A 13,279-nucleotide genomic window follows, 5' to 3' on the forward strand; every position below is an offset into this window, starting at 1 on the left:
TACACGAAGACAACTATTCTATGCACGATCTTGAGTTAGCTGTGGTTGTCTTCACCTTAAAAATCTATAGGCATTATTTATATGGTGAGAGGTGTATCATTTACACCGATCACAAGAGCCTCAAGTATCCTTCTTAGAAAGAGTTGAACCTTAGGCAATGTAGATGGATTGAGTTGCTTAAATATTATGACTGTACAATTGAGTATCATCTTGGTAAGGCCAATGTAGTAGTCGATGCTCTTAATCGTAAAATAATGTTTGATTTGAGGGCGATGTTTGCTCGTCTAAGTCTATTTGATGATGAGAGTCTATTAGTCGAGTTGAAAGTTAAGCCAACTTGGATTAATTAGATTCAGGTTAAACAATTGGGGGATGACTTTTTGATTTCGCGGTTTCGTTAGGTTGAGAAATGTAGTACTTCTGATTTTAGGTGGAACTTTGATGGGGTTTTATTCTTTCGGTGTCGAGTTTGTGTGCCTTTTGATTCTTATTTGAGGCAGTCTATTCTGTATGAAGCATATAGTAGCTATTATGTTATGCATCCTGATAGAAATAAGATGTACTGGGATCTCTGTGAGTTATATTTGTGGCTTGGTTCAAAATGAGAGGTAACGAATTTCGTCTCTTGTTGTTTAACGTGCTAGCAGGTTAATGATGGACACCAATTGCCTTCGGGTTTATTTCAACCCATTAAGATTCCTCTTTGGAAATAAAAACGGGTAACTATGGACTTCGTTAGTGGGTTGCCCTTGACACCCACTAAAAAAGATTCTGTTTGGGTCATCGTGGATCGTTTGACCAAGTCTTCCTATTTTCTTCATGTCAGGACAAACTATTTTCTTCAGAAACTAGCTAAGTTGTATGTTACCGAGATTGTAAGACTTCATGGAGTTTCGATCTCAATTATTTTTATAGAAATCCTTGCTTCACTTCTCAGTTTTAGAAGAAGCTTTATGAGGTTCTGGGTACTAGATTAGACTTTAATACTGCATTCTGTCCTTAGACAAATAGACAATCTGATAGGGTGATTCAAATACTAGAGGGTATGCTACGGAGTTGTGTCATCGATTTTCTAGGTAGTTGGGAGGAGTTTTTGCCATTGGTCTAGTTCTCGTATAATAACAGCTTCTAGTCCAGTATTCAGCTGGCACCTTACGAGGCTCTGTATGGTCGTAAATGTCATACCCCTTTGTGATGGACTGAGTTGGGTGAGCAACAGGTCTTGGGTCCTGAGTCAGTTTCTGAGATTGAGGATAAAGTTAAACTAATTCGGGATTGTCTTAAGGTAGCTTCTGATAGATAGAAGTCATATTCAAATATGAAGAGGAAAGGTATCGAGTATTCTGTAGACGATCATGTATTTCTGAAGGTATTTTCGTGAAATAAAGTTTTACGGTTCGGACGTAAGGGCAAGTTGAGCCCTAGGTTCATTGGGTCGTATCAGACTCTGAACCATGTAGGATCAGTCGTCTATCAATTAGAGCTACCTCTAGTGTTGGACCGTATTCACGATGTGTTCCATGTTTCTATGTTGAAGTGGTATCAGTCTGACCTATATCATATCGTGTTTGTTGAGGAGATTGAGGCAAGATTGGATTTGACCTTCGAGGAGGAGGCAGTTCAGATTTTGGATCGAGATGTTAAGGTCTTGAAGAGGAAGTCCATCCTTTTGGTTAAGGTTTTGTGGAGGAATCATGGCACTGAGGAAGCCACTTGGGAACCTGAGGACTCGATTCGACAACAGTATTTGCATATGTTTGAATCAGGTAAATTTCGAGGCCAAAATTTCTTTTAGGGGGTAGAGTTGTGACGCCCAAAAGATATGAATTTTTGTTTGTTAATTCTACCATAATTAAGTATTTGTATCAAAGGTTAAGTACCTTGATTGTGTGTTTGAGGCCATGGGTTCGAATCTTACTTTTGGGAAAATCCAATTATTTTTTCTCCTAGCCTTATCCTTATTTGTTGGGATTAAATAATATTTTCGATCAACTCATGACAGAATGAGCTTGCCGGTTCGAGTGGTAAGGTGTTAGCTTACCCTCTGGTTTTGTGTAAAACCTGCACCTAAATTCAATATGACACGCAGTTGTGTGGATAGACCGTGTGTGACACGTGTGACAACCCATGTCCTAGGCCGTATGTACCATAATTTGCTCCCAAAACAAGGGAAATTTTTACCCTATCTTGGCCACCAAGCCAAGTCTAAAATGAATCAATAAATGTTATCAAAACATCCTAAAACAAATCAAATTCATGTCAATTGCATTACATCCTATATGCCTAACTAATATGTCATTCCAAAGTACCTCAATCAAAGACAATTAAATAATCAATTAAGCTAAAGCAATACATTACTATAGCAACCTATTTCTTTCAACACCAAGCAATTTGATGACATATAAATACATATATATTTCAACATATTACCATTTCAAGTATCACCAAATACACATAGCTTCAAGATTTCCATCCAAATATTCAAACACATACATTCCAACTAATCAATTCACAAAAGAACTCTTATAGATTGATACCTATTATATATATACATATCCACAAGTATACGCAACTATATACATTTGTTAGTTTTGAACAAAACATCTAACAAGTTTACATAACATCATTTTATTACAAGTTACCTAAAAAGGGGCATTCAACATCCAAAGACCATATCCAACCAAAACAACCTAGGTACATGCCAAAAAACAAAAAGAAGTACATCACTAACATTGAGTTTGGAATTTGTCGTGAATGTTGATTCATTGAACAAAAGCAAGTACCTAACCTGTGTATAAGGAAACAACAATCATATATTAAGTAAACTCATTAGCTCAAAATCCACAAACACATTTAACTATCCATTTTTTTAATATCCATAACATATCTATATTCATATTTATGCAATTTAGTATACAATTCAAACAAATGTTCCATACACCTTCTATAATCGCTTCCATACACCTTGTTGATTTAAATCGTTGAATGAATGACACCCAGTGCCTAACGGTTAAACCGTAACTAAACTTTGCGCCTAGTGCTAGTTGAATGAATCGACAGGTATAAAAAAGTGTGCCCAGCACTAGTCAGGTAAATTGACGAAAGTTGCGCCCAGCACTAGTCGGGTAAACCGACAAATATAATGGTGTGCCCAGCACTAGTCAGATAAACTGACAAAGGTTGTGGCCAGCGCTAGTCAGGTAAACCGACAAATATAATGGTGTGTCCAACACTAGTTAGATGTACCAATGATGAGTTGCGCCCAACGCTAGTTGAGTAAACCGACAATATCGATTGCATAATTCCACATTCCATCAATTCATAACCAATCTTTCGCATTAATCAGTTATGATATATCCCATGATCAAATTTCATAACACTCATTATAATTCCACAATATTTCATTCAAATAAATTAAACTCTATTCATTCATTGATTCATTTCATAATGCATCATTTCATATACATAATTCACAATTTCTCATTTCATAATTTAATCATTTGTATATATATAAATAAAATTAAGATATCAAAGTAATAATCAAGTATTTAATTTAAATAAATAGAGTTTGAGTTTAAATAGAGGTGATCATAGGTTGGGCGGCCCGGCCCGGTCTGAAATATGGGAGGGTTCAGGTAAAAATACAGGCCCGAAATATGGGAGGGTTCAGGTAAAAATATAGGCCCGAAATATGGGTTTGGGCAAAAAACGAGGCTCGTTTTGCCTCAGCCAAAACTTTTTTGGCCTAGGCCCGGCCTGAATATATAATAATTATTTATTTATTTTTTTAATTTTAAAGTATTTTTAAAATAAGCTTTTTTATTTTTTTATTTTTAAAATACAATTTTGGTGTTTATTAAAAAAATGGCCCGGCCCGGCCCATGATCACATCTAAGTTTAAAGACTACAAACTTACCTAAAACCAAAGAGGATTATTTCACAACCTTATTTTTTCCCCAATTTACAATCGATCTACTTGTTTCTTGATCAAAACATAATTTATTAATTTATTAACTAATTCAAAGACCATATCAAGTTCAAATTCAAATAATTCTACCATTTAATTATATTTTTACTTATTTGCACTCAACATTTACACTCAATACAATTAAATCCTCAATTCTAAATCATATTATTTAATTAAAATGAAGAAAATCTCATTTCAACCAATTATTCCACAATGTCCAAAACAACTCATACTTTCAATTGATTCATAATTTAATCCTTGAATTTATCATTTCCATAATTAAGTCCCTAAAATTTAAAATCATCAAGAATCATTTAACAAAAATGTCTATTTAATTACCAAACTTAATATCCAACAAAATAACACCAAGAACTTAATTTCCCTACAATGTCAATCTTCACAAACTTCACTAAATCTAAAAATTCCGACTTGGGTAAGTTAATTCATGACCTTAAAGTTCCAAAACTATAAAATTTAAGTAAAAAGAATCAAAACTTACCGACCAAATTAAGCTCACACTTGAACAACAATGGCCGAAAATGCTATTTCTCCCTACTTCTAATCGGCATGCAAAGAAGAAGAAAAATATTTATCATTTCTTTATTTAATTTCTCATTTTGTTCTCTCCCCCCACTAATCTATTTGTTTTTCTATATTTTATCATTTCTTTCTTTTATTTATTATTTTATTAAATTTTTTTATCACATTTCATCTATTAAAACAACCACACTACCGTCCACTATTAATCCATTGGTTTAATTATCCTTTAAGTCCCCTTTAATAAGTTATAATTAAAAATCTTTAGCAAATCACACATTTATCACTTACACTATTTAGTCCATGTACTCAAATTACACATTAATTCAATGAAATTATCTAACCAAAATTCAATTAGTTTCTAAAATAACTTCGTAAATATTTAATAAAAATATTTACGAGTCTGGTTTACGAAAACGAGGTCCCGATACCTCAATTTTTGAAATAACCGACTTTAGGACAAATACACTTATACCTTATCTAACTTCCAAATAACCAAAATTATTAGACCAAACTTCAATATAATACTGTAATATCCTAGTAAATATTAAAAAATAATATTCACTGATCCTATCATCGGAAAACAGTATTCTGAAACCACCATTTTCGACTCCATTGATTTTCGGGTCGTTATAGTGTGGGCCACGCGGGCGTGCGAGCCCAAAATTCTAAATTTTTCCCTAGGGCCGTGAACATCATTTTGATCGATTGTAAGCCTTCTGTAGGGTCAATATGTTATAAATTAAGCTATAAAACATGAATTTTGACTATCTGTTTGCGTAAAATTAGATATAAATACGCATGTTGAAATGATATTAAGTAAAATCTATAATATGCTATGTATAATATCTGAAAATGTAATGTATGTTCTGTATTTGTCATGATAAGCATATATATCGTAAACATATCTGATATCTGATAGTTTTGCATTTACATTTGGAATGAGATTTGTTATATGGAGGAAGTGTGGGCAGTCTAACTATATGTCGTAACTGGTGGTATAGCCACACCTATTTCTGTTCAGGGCGATAATTCGCCTATTTTTCATACCGACACTAAGTGGTGTGTAAGGCTAGATGGGTGTTTCATACCCTATATGGTGTGTTGGGATCGTTGGAGATGGTGTGTAGCAAACGGGGGTAGTGTCGAAACCTTTTTTTAAAACCGACTTTTTATTTAAAAAACAAAAATGAAGTCGCCACCAATCTTTTTTATGAGGTGTGATCGGAGCACCTCGTAATTTAATTGTTTTAATAAAAGGTTTGATTTACTAAAACAACGATTTTTTTTGCCTACAAAATTCATGAAATGGGTTCGGGAGTCAATTACGCACAAGGAAGGATTAGCACCCTCGTGACGCCCAAAATTGGTACCTAGTTGATTACTTAATGTCTTTAGTGTAGAAAATTGAAAATTTAAAGAGAAGTTAAAATACGATCCCTTATTAAGATATTACTTAACTAAATTAATTTTCACGAAAAGGACTTATTTCGAGTTATTCGAGAAGAAAGGACCATGTCCCGTAAGTTAGGACACAATGTCTTAGATCCTCGAGAACAAGAATGAATGACATTTGATCGTCACTTAAATCTCGTTTATTTTTATTTATTTTAGAGTAAATGTTCGACTATCTCAGTTTTAGAAAGAAGTCATATTCCATAAGTTAAGAACATGACTTTTCTAATTCCAAAATAATGAACATTACCTCGATAAAAAAAATTTTCTTTTTTGTGCATCGCGCGAAAAAAATGAACGTAACACTTAAGGTGATATGCATTTAATTTATCCAGGCGTGATATACAAATGAATAAATGTTTAAACCTAATGTATGATATAGTGATAACGAAATAATTTAAAATGACTATATAGGTAGAATGATAAATAATAAGTAAATAAAGGAATATAATAATAATAATCATCATTATAATAATAACATTAATATTAATAATCATATCATGGTAATAATAAATAAATGATGTAATTTAAGATAAATAAAAAAATGGAATATGCATGATTTAAAAGATAAACAAACATAACATGAAAATATCAAAAATAATAAAATAAATAATAAAATAAAGAGAATAAAAAATAATAATAAAATATAATAACGATAATAAATAAAAAATTGCACAAATAAAAGAGTATAAACAATATAATTTTTAAGTATATATAAAAAGAAGTAATACATAAATATAAATAGATAAAAATAAAAAAATAAAAAATAAAACAAATAAGTAAATACTCGATGAAAAGAAAATAAAATAAAATAAAACCAATTTTAAATAAAAATAAAGGCATAATATATAAGCAAATAAGTAAATAAATAAATAAAAGAATTAAAATAAATAAAAGACTTAATCATAACTTAAATTAAATTAAAAGGATAAATTAGGATAAAATAAATAAATAAAAGACTAAAATGAAAAGCACGAAAACAAATAAGGACCAAATGAGCAATTATCTCAATCCTCAAGACACGCGTCCCTTTTCCAGGAGATTAGCGAACCTAGGACCTAATTGAAAGCAGGGTAAAATTGAATGGCAAAATTTCTAAAAAGAAGAAATAATGAAATTAGGACTAAATTAAAACAACTCAAAAGGAAGAAGGACTAAAGGCACAAATATCCCTTCTTAAGAAAAAACACGTGGATCCCAAAAGTAGATCAGGTCGGGCCATCGGTCGCTGCAAAACGACGTCGTTTTGACGTTTGCAAATCGACCCAAAACGGTGCCATTTTGCACCACCTATTTAAGCCAAAATTCTTTTTTTAAAAAATCATTTCAAACCCTAGTTTAAATAAAACTTAAAAAAACCTTTTATTTTCTCTTAAATAATACTCAGGCCGCCCTCCAAGTCCGGCGAACCACCCATGACGGCCACCGGTCATTGGCAACGGCTCCGCCGTTCCCGGTGGCTGGAAATCCCCTAAAAAACTTTTTTAACCCCTATTTTCAAATAGAACGTAGATTCGATGTTGAAACATGCAAAAGTGTCACCGTTTGACCAAAACCTCGAAGGAACCATTTGGTTTCTCACTTTCTTATGCGGTTTCAGGCGAATCCCTAAGGATTCAACCGCCTTCTACGTCGGCGAGGGTCACTGACTACAGCAACGAAAGGTAGAACGACAAGTGCGTTCTTCTTTTTTTTATTCTATTATTTTTTAGTTTGCTTTAAAAATAAAAATCAGAGAAAAAATAATAAAAAGGCTACCTTGGTTTTTTATTTTTCTGTTCGATTTCTTCATCTTTTTTTAATTAAAAAAAAGTCTTTTACAATTTGTTCTTCTTAGGCTTTTATAACCGATTTTACATTTTATTTTTATTTTTTCTACTGTTTCGTACTTGCAGTTGCGTGTTGCTTCTGTTTTTTTCTTTTTCTTGCAGGCGACGGTGGCAAAGGAGCGGTTGATGGTGGCAGAGGCTAGGAGCGGCGGCTAGGTATTAGGGTTTCTTTCTGAGAAAATTTTAGGTCCTTGGGCCTATAATTGGGTCTTAGGGTTTTTTAATTTGGGCTGGTCTTGTAGCTAGACTGGACTTTTAATATTTTTATTTATTTTTTCTATTTGGTTTTTGTCTAGGCCTGGACGAAATTGGGCTTTCACAGGTAGAATTATATTTTTATATCTGTTTTGTCTTGATATGTTCTGCTTTTGATATAAATATCTTTCTGAATGATTTCTGTTAATAACATAATATGTTACAAACTGAGTTTTGAAACTCACTTTCTGTTTCTCTGTTATTCAAGGTAACCCTCAAACTTAGGCGGATTGATGTGACGGGAGTTCGGTTATAATATTTTGGTTTTATTTGATTTATCTAAATTTGGGTTTAATATGTTTTGTAAATTTTGGACTGTTTTCGAACGTTTTGAGATTGTTGGTTTTGAATTTTGTCTTTCGTTTGCGTTTGGCTAAACGTCTTTATTGACAATATTCGTTTTAACCACAAAATATGGGATTTTCAAACAACAATTTGTGTTTTCCAAACTTAACGTGCTAATGATTTCCGTTGTAAACTTATACGTTTTGAAAAGTGTAAACAACATTTTTATTAAATCAGTTAAGGAAGATATATTTTCAAATAAATCAGAGCGTACATATTGTTTTATTTCAAAATAAACGAATTTTGAATTTTCAATCGATTTTTGGTAACATCTCCAGATCTGACCATAACATTTAGACCGAATTTAGAGTGTTACATGGTCGTTTGAGACCATAAGCTCCTAAAGGCAGCTCGTTCGCAAGTCTTTCCATTGCATCTTTGTTGAATCTTCACCTCTCAATCCTTTGCAAGGGCTTCCATGATTCTCTCAAAGTCAAACTAGGAATGTCCCACGTCATTCTTCCAGTGTAATGCCTGTACTATCCCAACGTTGTCCAATTGCAGAATCACTCGGCAAGCACCAATTCTCCATGCATTATACAAGCCATCAAAAGTGCCTCATGCTTCAGCTTCCACTATATCACACGTCCCAATCATTCTAGCATTGTGTTTAGGTCAAATTATTATAATTAACCTTTATCCAAAAATATTTAAAATATATAAATATATAAAATTACAAAATAAATAATTTTCAAAAATCAATATATATTTTTATCAAATATTATTATATTCAATACTTAATTTTTAATAACATATCAAACAATTTTATAATATAAATTCAATACTTATAAATTTCAATATTAAAAATCTAAAGTTAATCGGTTATTAAAAAAAATCTGAGCTACTTTACTACTTAATTTGTAGGTTTTCATCTAGTCAACAGTAGGGGTGAGCTTTCGATTGGATTGAGTAAAAATATTTTGAGTTAATTGAGTTGACGAATCCTATTTTATCATCCTAACTTGATTTGAAAATTTTTCGAATCAAGTGAAATGAAATTCGAGTTGAATCAAATCGAGTGAAATTGTTCAAGTTAAATTTAAAAAAATTAAACATTCAAATTAAAATCTTGTTACAGAATAACTAATTCCATGTTAGACCACAAAAATTTGAAACCATATATATTTGAAAAAAGATACTTTAACATGATAAACTTGAATAATTAATTAACTTATTTAGATCCCAAAATGATTATTTTAGGAAATTTTTAAATTTTTAAACTTTCTTTGGATATTCTTTAGAAATTTTATAATTTTTTTAAAATATAAATTTTGGAATTTTCATAAATATTTTGAATTTTAAAAATTATTTTGATTTTTTTTCGTAATTTTTATTGAGAGAGAGACCAATTTGCTCATTTTCAAAATTGACAGTGGCCAAAGGGGTATTTACACCAATCTGTTATTCGAATTGTAAAATTCAACTCGACTCGAACTTGAAACTCGAATTAATTATTCGAGTTGACTTGAATAACTCAAATAACTCGATTCGATTAACTCAAAATTTAAATTCTTTTTCGATTTTTTCGAATCGAATCGAGTTTTGCTCACATGTAATTAACAAAGGACTGTTTAATGCTTTTTCAGCCCACCACTACAAGATATATTTAAACAAAAAAATTTAAGGTAATTTGTAAAAGTATAATAAGAACATATATTGTAAACAAATAGTATTATGGTGCTAATACATTTTGCAATATTACTTTTTCATTTTTTGCGCCAAAAGGATTAATTTAAGAGCGGATGTAAGTACAAAATTTTGACCACGGATTAATACCTTTACGGTATTACTACTTGGATTTTTTTATATAAAAGTCTTATGTGTTTTTTCACAAGTAAAGTATACATGAAATTATTGCAAATGTTTTCTTTACAATAAAAATATTTGCAATGTAAATTAATAAATTCTAAATATTGCATTTCAAGTAGTTTAACTAGATACATGCATGGCATAATTTTCAGAATGATATAGTGCTATAAGATCTTTTCAAGTCAATTAATCACATCTTTGCCAATTCACAATAAAGCTTTATCCTTTCCAATTTAGAAAAAGGGAAAAGAAAAAGAAGATCATGGGTTTATCTACTTTTCTATCAACTTTTTAGGTTGCTTTGGGCAAAATTGTTGTCCCTTAAAACTTTAATGCTTATATCATGCATATTTTCCCCCCTTAATTTTTAGAGGAATTAATTCCAATTTGTAGTTTGTCTTTCTCTTTAATTTCCCTTATTATTCCTTTACCCTTTTCTTTGTTGAGTCCCCTTTTTATTGGATTGGGACAGCCAAGAGAATAGAGTACGTGGACAGAAATTGTGGAAAATTAGATTACTTTATAATTTGGTGGGAGGGCAGCTCTAGAAAAAGATGCATGGAATGAGAAACACGAAGCCATTAGCCATGCATGCATATCTTCTTCGGTAAGGAATCTTGGCTTCTATTATTACCTATATATATTATGGTTCAAATTTTACCATGAGTTGTTCCTGTCCAAATTTATTTTGATATTTAGAGATATAGCTAGGCAGGGCCTTTTCCATTTCTTCAAAATTTATGAAATTATAAATTAATAATAATAATAAAATTATACTTTTTACGTATTCAAAACTTTATAATCCATTTCTGACCTCTTAATGCATTTTTGAAGCTTCGCATTACTGGTGGTTAGGATAAATTATGGTTTGAGTCTTATGGTCAAACACCATCCTTACCTCTAGGTTTGAAATTTACGAATGAAGGAAAAAGAAATTGTTTTTTTTTCTATATTTGTGTATTTGAGACTTCTAATCCTTTTATCTTGGCGAATATTTTTCTGAGATAAAATTGATTCGCAAGTTTCTTTGATCTTTACTAAAAGGGCTCGCTATAAAAATTATTGCAATTGAAGAGGATAAAAATGTCATTACTCTCAAGTTTGAAATGAATTTGAAAGAATCTACAAGGAAAAAAGAAAATGCTGAAGAGAACATTGTTTTCAATGTTCAATAAGCTGTTACAACACCTATTGTAGGCGTATTGCTTAACAAGAACTTTAATGGAGAATGAAAAATATTTCAAAGAAGGAAGAAGGGAGGAATATTAGCCGAAACAACTAGTTCGGCAAGACCCAAAAAAGATATGAATGAGAAAACATAAACCATATATTAGTTGTAAAGGTATATGGATCATCATATAAACTCCATCAAAATCTCATGAAAATCATGATAATTGTTTTTCTATGAGTTACAACTCTTGTTGAAGTTGTAACATCTCATGTAATAACCCAAATTTGCCCGGCCCAAATCAGAAATAAATAAATAAAACCAACATAAAAGCAAAAAAATATTAAAAGTCCATTTACAAATAACGTAGCCCAAATTACTTTTAACCCAACATCTAGCCCAACTATCATACAGCCCAAAACAGAAAAAGAACCAGAAACCCTAGCAGCAATGGCGAGCCTCCAAGCGCCGCAGCCACCAGGGCTTTTCCTCGCACGTGCGCCACCGCCACGTACCACTCCTCACACGCGTCACCGTACAGCCTCCATACACTTGCAACACACAAAGCAACAAGAGACGAACAAAAAAGGAGCAGAAATCGACAGCAAATCAAAGAAAAAAACTAGCAGAAAATAAGAAAAATGTAAAAAAAGGATTTGGGGGGATTTTCATTTTCTCATTGATTTCGACCATAAAAAATAGAGAGCCTTTTGTATTTTACACACACACGGACAGATGGAATACAAAAAAAAAAATTAAAAAAAGCAGAAGATTGGAGAGGTATATCCATTTTTTTTCTTTTCGTTTTTTCTTCACTGTTTTCTTTCTCTTTTGGCTTCTTTACGAATACAAAAAACAAAGAAAAAGAGAGGTTCAAGGATGAGAGTTTACCTTTATAGTGCGACGGTCGGATCCCTATTTCTCTCGTCGCAATCGGAGCAGATGGGGATCTGAAAGGTTGAGCTGCGACAGAAGGTGAAAACAAACCAAGCGGCGCTCTCCCTTTCTTCTGCCTTTTAGAATGAAAACCTTTAGATTTAGGTTTTTTTTTTGTTTTTAAATGTTTTCAAAAAAACGGCACCGTTTGGTGCCTTGACCCGGTGATCCGACTTGATTTGGGGAGGATCTGCGCCTTTTGAAATTAAGGGGACATTTGCATATTCGGTCCCTCCGCATTGGCTTTCATTTCGATTCGATTTCCTTTTAAATTTTTTAAAATTGTTATCGCATTTTTATTTTGATTTCAATTTAATCCACAATTGTGCGGCGTCGTTTCCATTGTTAGAATGCCCTAACCTGTGCGTTTATTTGTTGTTTTAGTCCCTCGATGTTTTGTATAGTTTCAATTTGATTTTATTTTTTTTAATTTGAACTACATATTTGGTTTTGATTTCATTTAGATCCATGTTTTCACTGATTGGATTTGAGCATCCAAATTTTGCGTTTAATTGCTATTTTAGTCCCGTAGAGTTTAATCAGTTATCAATTTAGTCCGAATTTATGTATTTTATCTTTTTTAATTTAGTATTTAATTAGTTTGTTTTGCACTTGATTTTTAATATGATAAGTCTTATGTTGATGCATTATTTTTGAAAAATAAATATTAGTTGAATATTTAAATTGGATAGTTTTAAATCTACTATTATTATAGCTTAAAATATAATAAATTGTTATCCTAAGCTATTATTAATATTTTTTTCATTCATCATGCATTAATATTTTGAATCCACCACGTATTTTTTATTTAGGTTATTCTTATTTTCTTTCTATTTTTAATTTTATTTAAATTACTTGTATATATCTTCCAAACTTATTTTATTTATAGGTAATTAACTTCTTTTAAAATTTCGTGATACACTTTGCTTACTTTTTTTATATTGGAATGTATGTATCATTATTTTTATATTTTTATAT

The 13,279-nt window shown here is 31.4% G+C and overlaps 1 long non-coding RNA gene across 1 annotated transcript; it reads right to left on the reverse strand.

Moving 5' to 3' along the window:
- Window positions 1–11,694: 11,694 nt before the first annotated feature.
- On the reverse strand, window positions 11,695–12,406 carry LOC121215546 (uncharacterized). Its single transcript, XR_005911467.1, has 2 exons — window positions 12,257–12,406; window positions 11,695–11,916 (listed from the first exon to the last, which is right to left on the reverse strand). It is a non-coding gene; the product is annotated as an uncharacterized lncRNA (long non-coding RNA).
- Window positions 12,407–13,279: the final 873 nt, after the last annotated feature.

Source organism: Gossypium hirsutum, chromosome D03, assembly GCF_007990345.1.
Source record: "Gossypium hirsutum isolate 1008001.06 chromosome D03, Gossypium_hirsutum_v2.1, whole genome shotgun sequence".
Lineage (NCBI taxonomy): Eukaryota > Viridiplantae > Streptophyta > Magnoliopsida > Malvales > Malvaceae > Gossypium > Gossypium hirsutum.